Here is a 15,489-nt window from a genome sequence, read left to right on the forward strand (position 1 = left end):
CAAAAATTTCAGGACATAAATCGGATATTAAATTACGCACCAACTCGAATACCACAAAAACGGCACTAGCAGACCACTGTGCGAGAAACAATCATACCCCAAACTTTGACGACGTAAGAATATTAGAAAGAGAGAATAATTACAGCAAAAGGTTTACACTAGAAACACTTCACATAAACAATGTACCTGCAAGCAAACGAATGAACTTCAAAGTTGATACAGAAAACATCGCTCACTGTTACAGGCATTTGCTTCGGAAAAGGAAACAACAAATACATGGTAGTGATCATCGTGCAATAGTAAAAACAACTCAGAGCAATACAGACAGCTGACGACGGTAGTGAATCTACAGTAGCTTTAAGTATTTTGTGTTGTGGATACTATACATGTAAGTCATTGGTTGTGTTACTGTTTTAATTTTTCTGTTCGCCTGATACTTGAAAAATGAGATTAAGATATGTCTGTCCGATTTTTGTATAATTATATTATCCTATAATACCATTTAAGATTATTAACTAAAAGTAATTAAGATTTACACTTATTTTAAATTATTAAATGTTTAATACTGTGATATTTATGAAATGTAATTTCTATAAATCTATTGTAGACCCCTGAGGAAGCGATTCAATATCGTAATCGCGAAATATTGGGAATAATAAATAAAATATTTTAAAAAGACCTCGAGCTTGAAGAACCATTAATTTATAATTCTAACAAAAAGGTCGACCAAAAATCAAACAAAACTTAATAATTTTGGTTTTTCTCTTTAATGACTTTCTATATAAAAATCTCTGCGAAATTCGCAATGAACTCGAAATTAGCTTTAATATGAGTACCATATTGCTTATATGAGAAAGGGTAAACATTTTGAAGGCCCCTCCGAGTCCATGCTTATCAAGCTTTTTATATGTATTTTAAATATACAGTTTATTACCTATTATTTGGATACCATATATACTACTATTAGGAAGATTATATGCGTTGGGTACTAAGTCCAATATAAGTAATAATGAAAACTTTAGGGCCCCGTAACTCCGAAAATAGGTCTTGCCGCCAAAAAATGGTATATTACATTTTGTGCTTAGAATCGAAAAGTCTATGTTATGTGCGTGTTTATTCTAAAGTTCAATATGGCCGTCCGACTAGCTATGGCGGTCTCTTTGGGCGAAGTCCTCAACCCGCCAACATTGAACACACAGCACAAACATTGAAAAGAGGGAATTACGAAGACAAAATATACTGACACTGGGGAAAACACCGATATAGAGGCCTTGATGTTGAGCCCCTCGCTCGCCCACCCAACCTAGGTCCACAACTGCCCTCGCCACGATTATTGGACCCCGTGGAACAAACACCCAACTCACACACTTACCTCATTCCTTTGCCCCCTTATTTGTTAATTACCAACACATATTGTTTCGTTTCACAAATTACAACATACTAAATTTATTGTTTCTTTAAAGAACAGATAATGGTACTAATCCTAACTCGCTCTATGCTCCTTATCCTGATATTACAATTTCAAAAACTTACAAAACCAATTAACAAAAAAAAAAAAACAAGTGAAGAACAATATCTTTCTAACACTAAGTTTCTGGCTCACTATTTAGGACAAACAACACGATTTCTAAAGCCCTTGCTCACAGCGCAAATATCCGCGCTAATATTTTACTCTACTTTCCTATTAAAAGAGCTCTCTTAACAGACTTTTCTGCCTTTTTACACTCAGCAGTAATAACGCAAAATAAAACAAACAGGGACTACGAAATCTAATTGATTCCCTAAGCCTTTATTTCAATGAAACACCAAGATATTCTTCCCCTTACAATCAAATAGTCAAATCCTAACTTTACTTATGTACTAATCACTATATTCCTATCTCTACTGCTACAATGATTTTCTTATAAATATTTTAAGCCTTCTTTTTTTATACTATATCATATATATTTCCTGGTTATTATTTATCCTTATTTTTTTTTTCTTTTTACGTATTTCAGGTGAAAATTTGTTTGCGGAACAACGATTACAGCATATAAACGGACACACACAAATTGGTAAGATACTTTCTTTACCTGTTTTAGGCAGTCAGGATTTTAATAAATTAATATTTTTGTTTCTTCTCCTTTTCAGATTTCCGTACGGAGGATATTATTATATGGATATTCATCCAATTTGCCTCCAACTGAAACCAGCGGCCAAAGAATGATCCGATCTCGCTCGTGTAGTGTCCGTCAACAAATCGGGAAATTATGTCTATGGAGCTTTCTGCGGAGCCAAACTATTTGACATCAATCCTCCAAAACAAAACTGCCACCGGCCCTCCGTACAGCAACGAAGGCCAGTGTGAACGTCACAATTGCAGGTGTTGTTTCTATTCACACAAAAAAAAACATACACAGAAATTCAACAAGCTACTCTAATGCATCCAGAGGACTAAGTTTTACTCACTTTATTATGGCAATATTATATTTATTATTCAATATTAGTATAGTACAAGTTAATATAAACACATTCATGACACTTCTATTAACAAAATTATGCTGTTTCTTTTATTTCAATTCTTCTGTTTCAATTCAATCGATTTACCACTGTCACTGTCCGCTCAGCAATGGCTACTTCATCTCTTGCCATTGGTTTATATACCCCCTCTCACCAGACGCCAACTTTCCATGATCGACCATTTTTCTCATTTTCTTTCGGCCATTATTTTCCTTTTTTCCCAAAAGCAAATGTCTGTCCTAGGCATTTTCTCTAACAGGGTTGATATCGACTATCGTGAATTATCCATACCAATTCAAATTAACGGACGACCCGACACCTCTGGGTATTTATTCACTCTACATGCATTAACTATGAAACAGACCCCCCTCAATGGTTTCCCCACCGTCCATGTTTCAACTGTCGTTTCTCCTTCACTTTTGTCTTGAGCAACTAGTATATCGAACTTGGTTTCCATACACAGATTGCACAGAGAAACATCTCCACCACCCAACATGCATGGTGTGAACACCATAGAAATACCCTCGGTTCATACAGGTATATAACCAGAGAATGAAGCCGCCGAGTCGCGCCGCCGATTTCAGTCGCCGCCGACCATTTTTTGCCAGTCAACGCCGCCGCCGAATATGTCGACTCATCTCGACTCAATTTTAGCCGCCAATTAATCAAAAATGTCGATTTAAATCAGAAAAATTTATATATATTTGACGTATTTTTTTCAAAATTTTGAACACAACCAATCATATTTAAGCTGCTATAATAATTTAGCAAAAATTTAGCTCATAAAATTTGAACGAAATGCAAATTTGTTTGTAAGATAGGTTGTACAACTAATCTCATTATCATTCGATTAACTTCAAATTGATTTTGTAATGGATAATTGTCCGCCGCCGAGTGAACAAATTTATATCGGCTCAGCCATCAAGCCGCCGCCGCTGGAGGCAAAAATTTAGTGTCCGCCGCCGCCGACAAAAATGGGTCGGCTTCATTCTCTGTACATAACTACATTCTCATTTAAAAGACCGGTACTATGTTCATTCTTTGGAAAAATTTTTTTTATGGAACAAAATTATGATCCGTGTTTGATTTATAACCCCGCACAAATAGTTTTTATTAAATAAATTATCTCTTAATTCACCTTGCCACTCGAAAAACAAAGTATCACAAAAACAAAAAAAAAACGCTAGTTTTTCGCATTTTTTTTTGTTTTGTATGGAGTTTCAACGCGAAAACTGAACAGAGTACTGGCCTTAAATCGCACATTCTTTTTGGAAAATATACACGTCAAATCCGCAATATATTGTCCTACTGCTGAATACAATATCTATTTCACTATTTCTCCGCTCGAATCCTATGTCATCTTTCAGTTTGAAAACATGCCAAATTCAAACCTTCGTCACATGTGCCACCACTATTACCCTGTTTATGTAGTACCCCAATTGGGTAAGTAAGTAAGTAAGTATGTTTTATTTGAGACTTTTTCATTTCGATTACATTTGTTGTTGTTGACCTATCGATAAGTTATGGTAAACTTAGAACTATATCTGTCTTGTTCTAATACACGGTTATTTAGTAGGATAGCAACTTGCTTTGATAATAAATTATCGATTGTGCGTACATTGCACATTAGATGAATGGAGATAAGGCTTGCTCATTGGCCTTTACGATTTCTTACAGAGCGTTAGTGTCTGTGTTAATAATAAATAGTTAATTAATAAACTATAACTAAAAAACACTTAAAACGAGATAACAATTTATATGTTAGCGACGAATGCTAATACAGTAACAATTAGGGAATAAAGGTAAGTATTTCTACATTAATATCACAGTTGAATCGAGAATGTATTCAGGTACATAGTATTGAGAGGATTTGTTTACTTTTAAATTCGTCTAGTGAAGTGTATAAGTGATCATATCATTATTATTTTTTTTTATGACTAGGTTAATGAAAACTAATTTATATATATTATTTATCCTCTATGTGTTCCAGGAGTCGTCTTCTGGTAGAACTGTGGCAAGTTATGATTAGCTGGTTCATTGTCAAGAATTTCGTTGATGATGGCAACAGATGAGAGATATTTTGAGTCAGACCAATTTGAGTTTTCGTCAGTGCTATATATTGTGCTCAGCAAGTCATTTTCATGTGTGGCAAGCCGCTCAATGAATTTTCGTTGAGTGTTGAGGGCGTACTTGCAAAGTGGTTGAATTCCAGATAATTCGTAAATGTAAGTATTTGAAAATTTTTTATCACGGCTTTGGTAATGCTTGTTGACGCATTTTCTTAATATTTTTCGTTCAAGGATCTCCAATTCATTAGCCACTGTCGGGGAGATAGTGAACCAGATTGGAAATCCATATATCAATACTGGCCTTATAGCTACTTTATAAAGTAGAAGTTTTGTTTTTTGAGGCAAGTATTTATTTCCCAATATGTAGGAGAAAGATCCAAGTACCCGTTTCGTCTTTTTCAGCGTTGATCGTGCATGTGTGTTGAATTTCAACAAGTTGTCAAATGTGATCCCACGATATTTTATTTCTGTCTCAAAGGGAATTTCAATACCATTTAATGTCAGTTTGAGTGTTTTGCTCTCCGGGACTACAAACCTCGGGCATTTGCCAGAAGCGTTTCGTATGCATATCGCTTCAGATTTTGAAGCATTGACTTTTATTCCCCACTGTATATAGAAGTCACTGATAAGTTGCAGGTGATATGTGGCTTTGCGTAGAGCATCTGCTGGAGAAGTGCTATGAGCGTAGATTAGACAATCATCCGCATAGAGAATTGCCTGTGAGTCCGCATGAGTGTGTGGAAAATCGCTCAGGAAAATGTTGAATAATAATGGGGGGAATATTGATCAAGTTTACTATGCTTATTTGTTGATCTGTATTGTGATTAATGTAGTTGAATGTTTTGCAATATCATGACTTTGTACAATTTTCGTCTCTGATTACCGCATAAGCTTTATGATATTATTCTGAATTAACGACAGTTACAATTGACATTTTCCGTACGACTTATAGATTTCTTTTTTTTAGCCGCCTAAAATAGAATAATAGAATTTCGGTTTCACTTATATTTACTCATCGGGTATTGATATTATTCATTATGGCGGAATCTGATGAGCCACATTTTTCTGGCGCTGCCCGATATCGGGGCCAGGGGGCTTACGTCAATATCCGTAACGGACGGAATTCGTTGGCCGTTGACAATGTAGTGAATGGTGATGTAGATCGGGGCAGTTCTCGTGATCACGCGGTGGATTCACCGAACCTTTCTAATGGTAACAGCGACCAGGGGGCGTTAGTAGGTGATAGGCGTCAGGAGAGTTCTGTATCTCAACCATCGTATAGTCCTCGTACGGATCCCGGGAATGGGAACAATACTATGGGTGGCCTCAGCAGTACTGGATTTTTTGAGGTTATGGAGGCGGCCGTGTCTCAGGCTCAAACATCCATGATGGAACTCATGCGATCGGAGATGAAAATGGCCATTGCTGAGGCGGTAAAGTTGGCTATCTCGAATCCCTCCAACGCTGCCAATAATTCTGATAATTCTTCTCCTGGTATTAATTGGCCACGTGATATGCCACCAAGTAGGGAACAGACGGGTCATAATAGACAAAGGGCGACGAATAATTCAGTTCCCAGACAGGCTGCCGGCGACGGATCATCTCCTTCTCCCAACGGTCAGCATCAGGGCCCGAGATATCCATTCATTGGCAAATGGGGAATTAAATTCGATGCCACTTCTAGGACTCCTTCCGTTGAGGAATTCATATTCAGGGTTAGTAGGATGCAGAGTAGTTATCAGGTCCCAGATCAGGAGTTGGTGGATGGCTTTCACCATCTTTTAGAGGGCCGCCCAAACCAATGGTACTGGGACAGGATACAATTATACCCTGATTTGACCCTGGACAATCTTAAGGCTGATATGATACGTGAGTTTCGGAGATACCAATCCAATGTAGAGGTGTTGAGACAAATCATGGACAGAAAGCAAGGAAGGGATGAAAAGGCAGCTCAGTTCATCGACAACATATCCAGTCTTAGGAATAAGCTATCGAAGCCGTTACAGGATTTCGAGGTTGTCGATATTATTAGATCAGGCTTAAGGCCAAAGTTGGCTCATATGATATTTGGAGTGCAAATCTATACGGTGGAGCACCTTCGATCTGAGTGCCGAAAGGCCGAGGATTTGCTCGAGAGAGATTTGCAGTCGAGGATTCGGGGTAATCCGACAAGGAATATAAGTGAGATTTATGATGATGAGACAGGTGATCAGGTTGATGAAATTCGATTGAGACAGGGTAGCAAGAATATTTCGGCGGGTGGGAGTATAAAATGCTGGAATTGTGGCGATACAGGCCACACTTTTAGAAAGTGCACTTCGGTGCAGAGGACACTATTTTGTTACCGTTGTGGGGCACCGGATGTGACTTCCCCACAATGCATTCAATGCCAGCAGGGAAACTCCCAGGGGAACGTGGGCAAGGGGGAGTCACGTTTGAGCCCCAAAATGGATTAAACCCCACCCAATCTTCGATTTGTACTACCGCTCCTGTTATAGATAATTCTATTCGGACTTCTGATGAGATTATACGGTATACGAGACCCGATATTAGGAGACCATTTCATGTTAGATTAGCAAACTATTTGCAGGTTAGGCAACGTATTTTTAATTCCGAGATTACATCACCGGGGGTTTCAAAGAGGATACTTGGTGCGAGAGAGAGATATAGGAAAAGGCGTTTGCGTAGGCAAGAGATTGCGTCGGCAAGGTTAGCTGGTGCACCTTGTTTTGACCCGCGTCCGTTTCGAGAGGTGTTAGTAAATGGTAAAAAGGTGGTAGCACTATTCGATAGTGGTGCTACGGTAACCGTACTAGGAAAGAACTGCGAATCTTTGGTCAAGGAATTGAATTTACACGTCACGCCGGTCTTCAAGTGCAGCGTTGGTACTGCAAATGGCGAAAGAGCTTCGTGTGTGGGCAAGGTGTCAGTTAGGCTCTCATACGACGATCAGGTTCATACGATGGATGTTTATTTGGTCCCTACATTGGAGAATCATATGTATTGTGGCGTCGATTTCTGGAGATTGTTTTCGGTAGCTCCGAAACTTATCTGTAGTATGTCTTCAGAAATTGCTACGGCCGACGACAATATGCATGCCCTTTCGGAGGGACAGATTAGGGCATTGGAGAAGGCTAAGTCGCATTTTTTGGATTTTGAGACGTGTGGTCTTGGCAAAACTTGGATGGAAGAGCATGTGATAGATACATCAGATGCTATTCCAGTCAAGCAAAGACACTACCCGGTCTCACCCGCAGTGGAGAAATTAATGTATGCGGAGTTGGACAGAATGTTGAGTTTAGGAGTCATTGAGGTCAGCAATAGTCCCTGGAATTCTCCTGTTACTTTGGTTCGCCGAGGGGAGAAGAACAGGCTATGCTTGGACGCTCGTAAACTCAACGAGAAAACGGTAAAGGACGCGTATCCACTCCCATACATTGATGCTTTGCTTGGGAGATTGCAGGATACATATTTTATATCCAGTATCGATCTCAAGGACGCCTTCTGGCAAATCCCACTTTCGGAAGAGAGTAGACCGAAAACCGCTTTCACAGTTCCTGGACGACCACACTATCAATTTACTGTCATGCCGTTTGGCCTGTGTAATGCAGCCCAACGGTTATGCCGGTTAATGGATAAGGTGATCGTGCCGGAACTGCGACAGCGTGTTTTCGTGTATTTGGATGATTTGCTGGTGGTGTCTGCTGATTTCGATACACATATGTATCTGTTGCGCAGAGTCGGGGATTTATTGTCGAATGCAAAACTGACCATAAACCTGAAGAAGTCTCGATTTTGTCAGAAAGAGTTGCGATATCTTGGATACATTGTTGGAGGAGGAAAGCTCAAGGCCGATCATGATAAGATTGATGGCATTATGAGAATTCCAATCCCAAAATGTACCCGGGATGTGCGGCGATTTCTTGGACTTTGTTCATGGTTCCGTCGATTTATCCAAAATTATGCGACTATATCAGCACCTATCACTCGTACCCTTAGGAAGTCAAAACGTTTTGAGTTCGATTCGGAAGCTGTAGACGCTTTCAATAGGATGAAAGCTGCTCTAACCAGCAGTCCGATACTTACTCATCCTGACTTCAGAAGACGCTTTTTCGTGCAATGCGACGCCTCGAATCTCGGTGTGGGCGCGGTGTTATACCAGGTGGACGATGAAGGATTGGAAAGACCAATCGCGTTTCACTCAGCGCAGTTAACAAGCGCGCAGCGTAACTACACCGTTACTGAGCGTGAGTGCTTAGCTGTAGTGAGCGCGATTAAAAAGTTCCGGCCCTTCATCGAACTCATGGAATTCACCGTGGTCACAGATCACAGTGCTCTAAAATGGCTGATGAGTCAGAAGGAGTTAAGTGGAAGACTTGCTAGGTGGAGCCTTCAACTTCAGAGCTACGATTTCGATATCGAACACAGGAAAGGTAGCCAGAACGTTGTAGCGGACACATTGTCTCGATTGAACTTGGACGAGGTGAATATGTTCGTGGACGAGAAGCCTCTTATTGATTTGGGATCTCCAGCTTTCCATAGTGAGGAATACGCGGAGCTGAGGAAGCATGTGGTTGCGAATGAGGGCAGACTACCCGATTTGAAGATCGAGGGATCCTTCGTGTATAGGAAGACATTACCATCGGATGGAAATGTGATACACGAAGATTTTTCTTGGAAGCTCTGGGTACCGCCTGAACTTACGACTGGACTAATAGCCAACGCGCATGAGCCGACTATCAGGTCACATTGTGGTATGGGCAAGACAGTAGCAGGTCTTCGGCAGTATTTTTATTGGCCTAAAATGGCGGCCGAGGTCAGGTCGTATATCAACAATTGCGTTTTGTGTAAGGAGGTAAAAGCAACGAATAGGATTTTACGCCCACCTATGGGGGCGGAGACGATAATCCATCGACCGTGGCAGAAAATCTTTATAGATTTTCTGGGACCATTTCCACGGTCCAAATCGGGCAATGCTTTTATCCTCATCGTTTTGGATCATCTTACGAGGTTCGTGTTGTTGAAGCCCTTGCGCAACGCGACGTCGGCATCGGTCGTGAGGTTTTTGGAAGAGGAAGTTTTCCATAAATTTGGGGTGCCCCAAGTGGTACACTCAGATAATGGAAAACAGTTTACCTCTAGTGAATTTTCTGGTTTCCTCAGGAGGTATGGTTGTAAACATATGCGAAATGCGGTATACTCTCCTCAGGCAAATGCGTCCGAGAGAGCTAATCGGTCGGTTATATCTGCCATCCGAGCATATATAGCCGAAGATCAACGCAATTGGGACCAACATTTGTCTGCGGTAGAGTGTTCGTTAAGGTCGACTATGCATACTTCCATAGGGTTCTCACCATATTTCGCACTGTTTGGGGTGAACATGATCACTCACGCCAGTGCATATGATTTAGCAGAAAGGCTCGGAATATTGGAGAGTGGGGATATTGACATTTTGCCCAAGAGCGACGTGATGCAGGCGCTACGGAGTGTGGTGAAGGATAACTTGCATAACGCGTACGAACAGAGTGCCTCCAGATACAATACCCGTACGAGGACAGTCCGATTCCTTCCCGGCCAGGAGATATTGCGCAGAAACTTCGTACTCAGCGATGCATCCAGGAACATAAATGCAAAACTGTGTAAGAAGTTCGTGAAATGCAGGGTTGTGAAACAAACCGGGAGACATCTATACGAAATTGAGGATCTAACTGGCAGACCAATAGGAGTGTATCATGCGAAAGATTTACAACACATGTCACCGGTGAAATAGAGACATTCATTTGCCCGTCTTCATGACTCAGGGTCGCAGTTCTTCCCCACGTCGGCAGTAGATAGCGGTAACGAATCGACTTCCCGATTCAGTTCACCTTCGTCCGGCTTTCGGCAAACTGATCGGGTTTGTTATGTGGAGTTTTGGTTACGACAAATTGCGTGAATTTATCGGACAATAAATCCATGCTTATCGTAGTGTGAACCCCATATTGGGTTGAGTCTGCTTCCGTATATTAGGATTGCATTTTTGGCGATCTGGCCACCCGGTAATGGAAGCGGGAAGTTTCTTACTTGATAGTTTGCGAATTCCAATTTACTTTTTGCGTTTTTGCTGGTAAGTGAGGACTATCAATGGAGCCGAAATAATTTAACACGCGAGTAAAAATCGAATGTACAGTTTTTGAGGACTGCACATATAATTACAATTGCTGTCTATACCATCACGCATAAGCCCAGCTTGGAGGCACGGTTTTCACTACCCGTTAAGACTCGCCGACTTGAATTTTGTGAGCATACAAGAAAAGAAACCACGTTGGACATCTATCGTCCTCCAATTTGCAAAGGCGACGGAATTGTTTTGGTCTGGAGTGCAGATTATTGGCAATCACACCATCTTTTTTGCCAGCCGCGGCACCAAGAATTTTGGCGGAAAATTAACTTTGGCATTCCCCACCCGTTGCAAAGAAACCCTTTTGAGCACGTTGTCGTCAACACAACGGTATTCACCCCAACCCCTATTGCAGTGACATAACCGCGTTTGCGGGGGCGATTGCATTACGCGTCAGCCATCAGTACGTTGAATTGCCTTCTGGTACAGCAACGTTAGCATGAGAACATTTTCACAGTTTAAATACATTTTGAAGTGAGTCGTCTGTTGGTTATTGTGAACGTTTGATCAACCCCAGTTACAAACAAAACATCGACGACTGCGATAACAATTTGCTCAGAAACTACGCTGTCTTCCAGTTCTGCTGTGGGAAGGATATAATCTAAGCAAGTTTGTTTTATACAAAACTACAGCCCATTTCAATTCTGCATGCGGTATTTGGCCATCGATGTTAAATGAACTCACCATCTAAGAAAGCTGGCCACAACTAGTACAGGCAAAAACCACGTGTCCAACACCCCCAGAAGTTTGCAACAAGTTTGCCCATCAATCACCTTTATTTCGTCGCATGTTTATTCACCACCATCAATCGGGAAGAGGTTAACCTTAACTACACAACTGAATGCTGCTTACTCTCATTAAGGCAATTCCACACAAGCCTGGATACTACTCGCCATCGTCCAGTGTTGTTTCAGCAGAGCAATTTTCCAATCTTGTATTTCGGATTTTCTAACCACCATCATCCTCGCAATTTATCATCCAGGTTAAGTACAGGGCGGGACAGACTGGTTGCCAAAACCTGCATGTATCAGCACGACCGTCGACCGTCAAAAGTGCCGGCCGTGCGAAGTACGTGTATGTGGAGATGACTAGGATGTTTAATCATATTCTATAATATCGTATTTAAATAGTCCCATTATACATATATATTTTCACTATTAGTAATTGTGGTTATATTTACGTATACATATTTTTTCTTAATTCCGACTTTTAAGTAATTGTGGTTACATTTTCTTTGATGAGGCAGACACGTATGATTTTAGAAAAATTCCAAAACAAAACCATAACAGCCCAATAAGATCGATCGATTTTAGGTAGGGTAAATTTTTTTCTCTTTCTTCTACTTTTATAAGTGACTTAACAAGCTTTCGTTCATTTACTAAATTGTGGTTTTCAATATCATTACGTACTTGTCTTGTCAGCTCGTATACCGAATAGGATAGCTTTGACTCTTTTTATATGATTTTAATATAGTATAGTTAATATATAGCTTTAATAACTTAAGTCAATGTTCTAGAAGCTGGTAGTCTTTAAGACAATTCATCTATTTTTCTAAGGATATTATAAGGTCTTAAATACTGAACAGGTTTGATGAAAAAAAAAATTTTTAAGTTGTATTTATTTGAAACACCCTCTGCGGTTAGTTTGAATATAATCACAACACACAATAGAATACGCTTTTAGGCTCTTCTACAGATCTGTTAATAATCTTAAGTCATATTTTCACCTACAGCACACTAGTGTCATCTTTTTTTATTTACGTATAAACCGAAAGAAAGCCAGTATAAGTCCAATATAACTTGCTTGAGTCATATGTCAATTGATTTCATAAATATTACTCTCTAAGATAATAATCTGATTATTCTAAATACAACTTTTCATAAACTCAACACAGATTTATTAAAGAACCTTAAGTTTTGTTTTGTTGAAACGTTATCTGAATCTACCCTAAACGTAATCAGAACAAATTATAAAAAAAAAAAGAACTACAACACACTTTTAGGCTCTTTCATAAATTTGCGTATTATACAAAGCCATACCTAAGTCTATATTACACTAGTGCTTATTTTTTACACGTTAACCGACGGAAAGCCGGTATAAGCTAATATTACTTACTCGAAGAGTGAGCCACCATTCATAAAGATATTAAACCCTAAGGAATTGATTTCTTTAGTGACATTTCGTTTGCTTTGACACTTGCAGCCGATTAAAAGGAAAAGAACAATCCTTAAGCTTATTTCTGCCTTATGCCAAATCTAATTTGGATCTAATATCAACCATTGAGATGTGTAGCAGACTTTGAGGCTCATGTCGAAATTGTCTCTAGGGAAATCCATTTCGCCTTACGATGCTTAGATAAATTTAATTTCTATTCCAATATTGGATTACCGCAATACGGTCCACTTGTTGAAAATAGCTTTTTTTTATTAATCTGGATCGTGTCTCACTCTACGGTAGTGCTAAAGAAAACTACGCTATTGTGAATTTCAAATATAAGAAACCCTAATTGTTCGTATGACATATATTTTATTGGATCATATTTATGCATCTATTATAACTCAATAATACTTTGTCCAATCAATCATCGTATACATTTCTATTTGAATTCAATTTCTGTGAATTATCAAGAACTATGCTAAAGTGAATTTATTAATTTCTAATGTTATAAAATAAATGTGTTCTGAATGAATTATATTAATATGAATATGGCTATGGTCATGATTTCTGAGTGAGCTGAGCGTGAGGTAATGTAGAGCGGGATTTGAACAAAGTCATGGTATTTTTGGGGGCCCTCATTAAGGCATGGAGGTGTCTAAGGGAGTTTGCTTGGAGAGCAACTCATAGGGTGGGATAAATAGGGGATTCACTGCCAACCGAATCCTCGCAAGACATGTCAACAGTCATGAATTGGGATCAATCAGATGAAGCATAGTGAATATAACTAGTGGTACGATTTCAGTTTTTTTTTTGTTACTGTATGGCACCAAACTCGTGATCGCCAAGGACACCACGATGGCTGAAGCTAAGCCGAGGACCAAATTAGCGTACCACGACCGGCATTCACGGGTTCGAAAGTATCGTCAGCAGGTGCTTATAGTTTCTCCTACACGCCACCTACTGACACAAAGTATACCACAACATACATAACAAAAGAATGGCGCCCAACGTAACAAGGCCGACGTTTGTTCAACGTGCGGTTGATATTTGCTCAATCTCGAGTAAATGTCAAGACAATCGATTGCGGGTCTCATAAGTCTAGAGTGGAAGTTTCTATGACGTCCATCTATTGCGATGCGACCCAAGTAGTTTGTCTATATTCTTTCTGTTACAGACTAATTTCTGTTTCAATTGACAAATTCAGATATCATACGACTAGACTGGGAAGTTTTCATGACTTCACTCTAATGCGATGAATCTTGGATTGTGTTTTTTCTTTTTTTTTGACTTCGGATTATTTTGGTGTCTTCATCTGAGTACACTCTCATTTGTATTTGCTTCCAGAGGATTTTGAAAGCTTGAATTTTACTGTGTCTTGAGGATACCGTCATATGCGTACCTCAATCGCGGCAGAATATTGATCAAGTTTACTATGCTTATTTGTTGATCTGTATTGTGATTAATGTAGTTGAATGTTTTGCAATATCATGACTTTGTACAATTTTCGTTTCTGATTACCGCATAAGCTTTATGATATTATTCTGAATTAACGACAGTTACAATTGACATTTTCCGTACGACTTATAGATTTCTTTTTTTTAGCCGCCTAAAATAGAATAATAGAATTTCGGTTTCACTTATATTTACTCATCGGGTATTGATATTATTCATTATGGCGGAATCTGATGAGCCACATTTTTCTGGCGCTGCCCGATATCGGGGCCAGGGGGCTTACGTCAATATCCGTAACGGACGGAATTCGTTGGCCGTTGACAATGTAGTGAATGGTGATGTAGATCGGGGCAGTTCTCGTGATCACGCGGTGGATTCACCGAACCTTTCTAATGGTAACAGCGACCAGGGGGCGTTAGTAGGTGATAGGCGTCAGGAGAGTTCTGTATCTCAACCATCGTATAGTCCTCGTACGGATCCCGGGAATGGGAACAATACTATGGGTGGCCTCAGCAGTACTGGATTTTTTGAGGTTATGGAGGCGGCCGTGTCTCAGGCTCAAACATCCATGATGGAACTCATGCGATCGGAGATGAAAATGGCCATTGCTGAGGCGGTAAAGTTGGCTATCTCGAATCCCTCCAACGCTGCCAATAATTCTGATAATTCTTCTCCTGGTATTAATTGGCCACGTGATATGCCACCAAGTAGGGAACAGACGGGTCATAATAGACAAAGGGCGACGAATAATTCAGTTCCCAGACAGGCTGCCGGCGACGGATCATCTCCTTCTCCCAACGGTCAGCATCAGGGCCCGAGATATCCATTCATTGGCAAATGGGGAATTAAATTCGATGCCACTTCTAGGACTCCTTCCGTTGAGGAATTCATATTCAGGGTTAGTAGGATGCAGAGTAGTTATCAGGTCCCAGATCAGGAGTTGGTGGATGGCTTTCACCATCTTTTAGAGGGCCGCCCAAACCAATGGTACTGGGACAGGATACAATTATACCCTGATTTGACCCTGGACAATCTTAAGGCTGATATGATACGTGAGTTTCGGAGATACCAATCCAATGTAGAGGTGTTGAGACAAATCATGGACAGAAAGCAAGGAAGGGATGAAAAGGCAGCTCAGTTCATCGACAACAT

General features: G+C 40.0%; 2 long non-coding RNA genes across 2 annotated transcripts; one reads left to right on the plus strand and one right to left on the minus strand.

The window, feature by feature from the left end:
- The first annotated feature begins 1,357 nt into the window (after positions 1-1,357).
- Positions 1,358-2,535, plus strand: LOC142232093 (uncharacterized). The gene is made up of 2 exons (XR_012721018.1): positions 1,358-2,054; positions 2,131-2,535. It is a non-coding gene; the product is annotated as an uncharacterized LOC142232093 (long non-coding RNA).
- On the minus strand, positions 1,414-2,897 carry LOC142232094 (uncharacterized). The gene is made up of 2 exons (XR_012721019.1): positions 2,449-2,897; positions 1,414-2,371 (listed from the first exon to the last, which is right to left on the minus strand). It is a non-coding gene; the product is annotated as an uncharacterized LOC142232094 (long non-coding RNA).
- Between the last annotated feature and the right edge of the window lie 12,592 nt (positions 2,898-15,489).

This window comes from Haematobia irritans, chromosome 3 (assembly GCF_050003625.1).
Source record: "Haematobia irritans isolate KBUSLIRL chromosome 3, ASM5000362v1, whole genome shotgun sequence".
NCBI lineage: Eukaryota > Metazoa > Arthropoda > Insecta > Diptera > Muscidae > Haematobia > Haematobia irritans.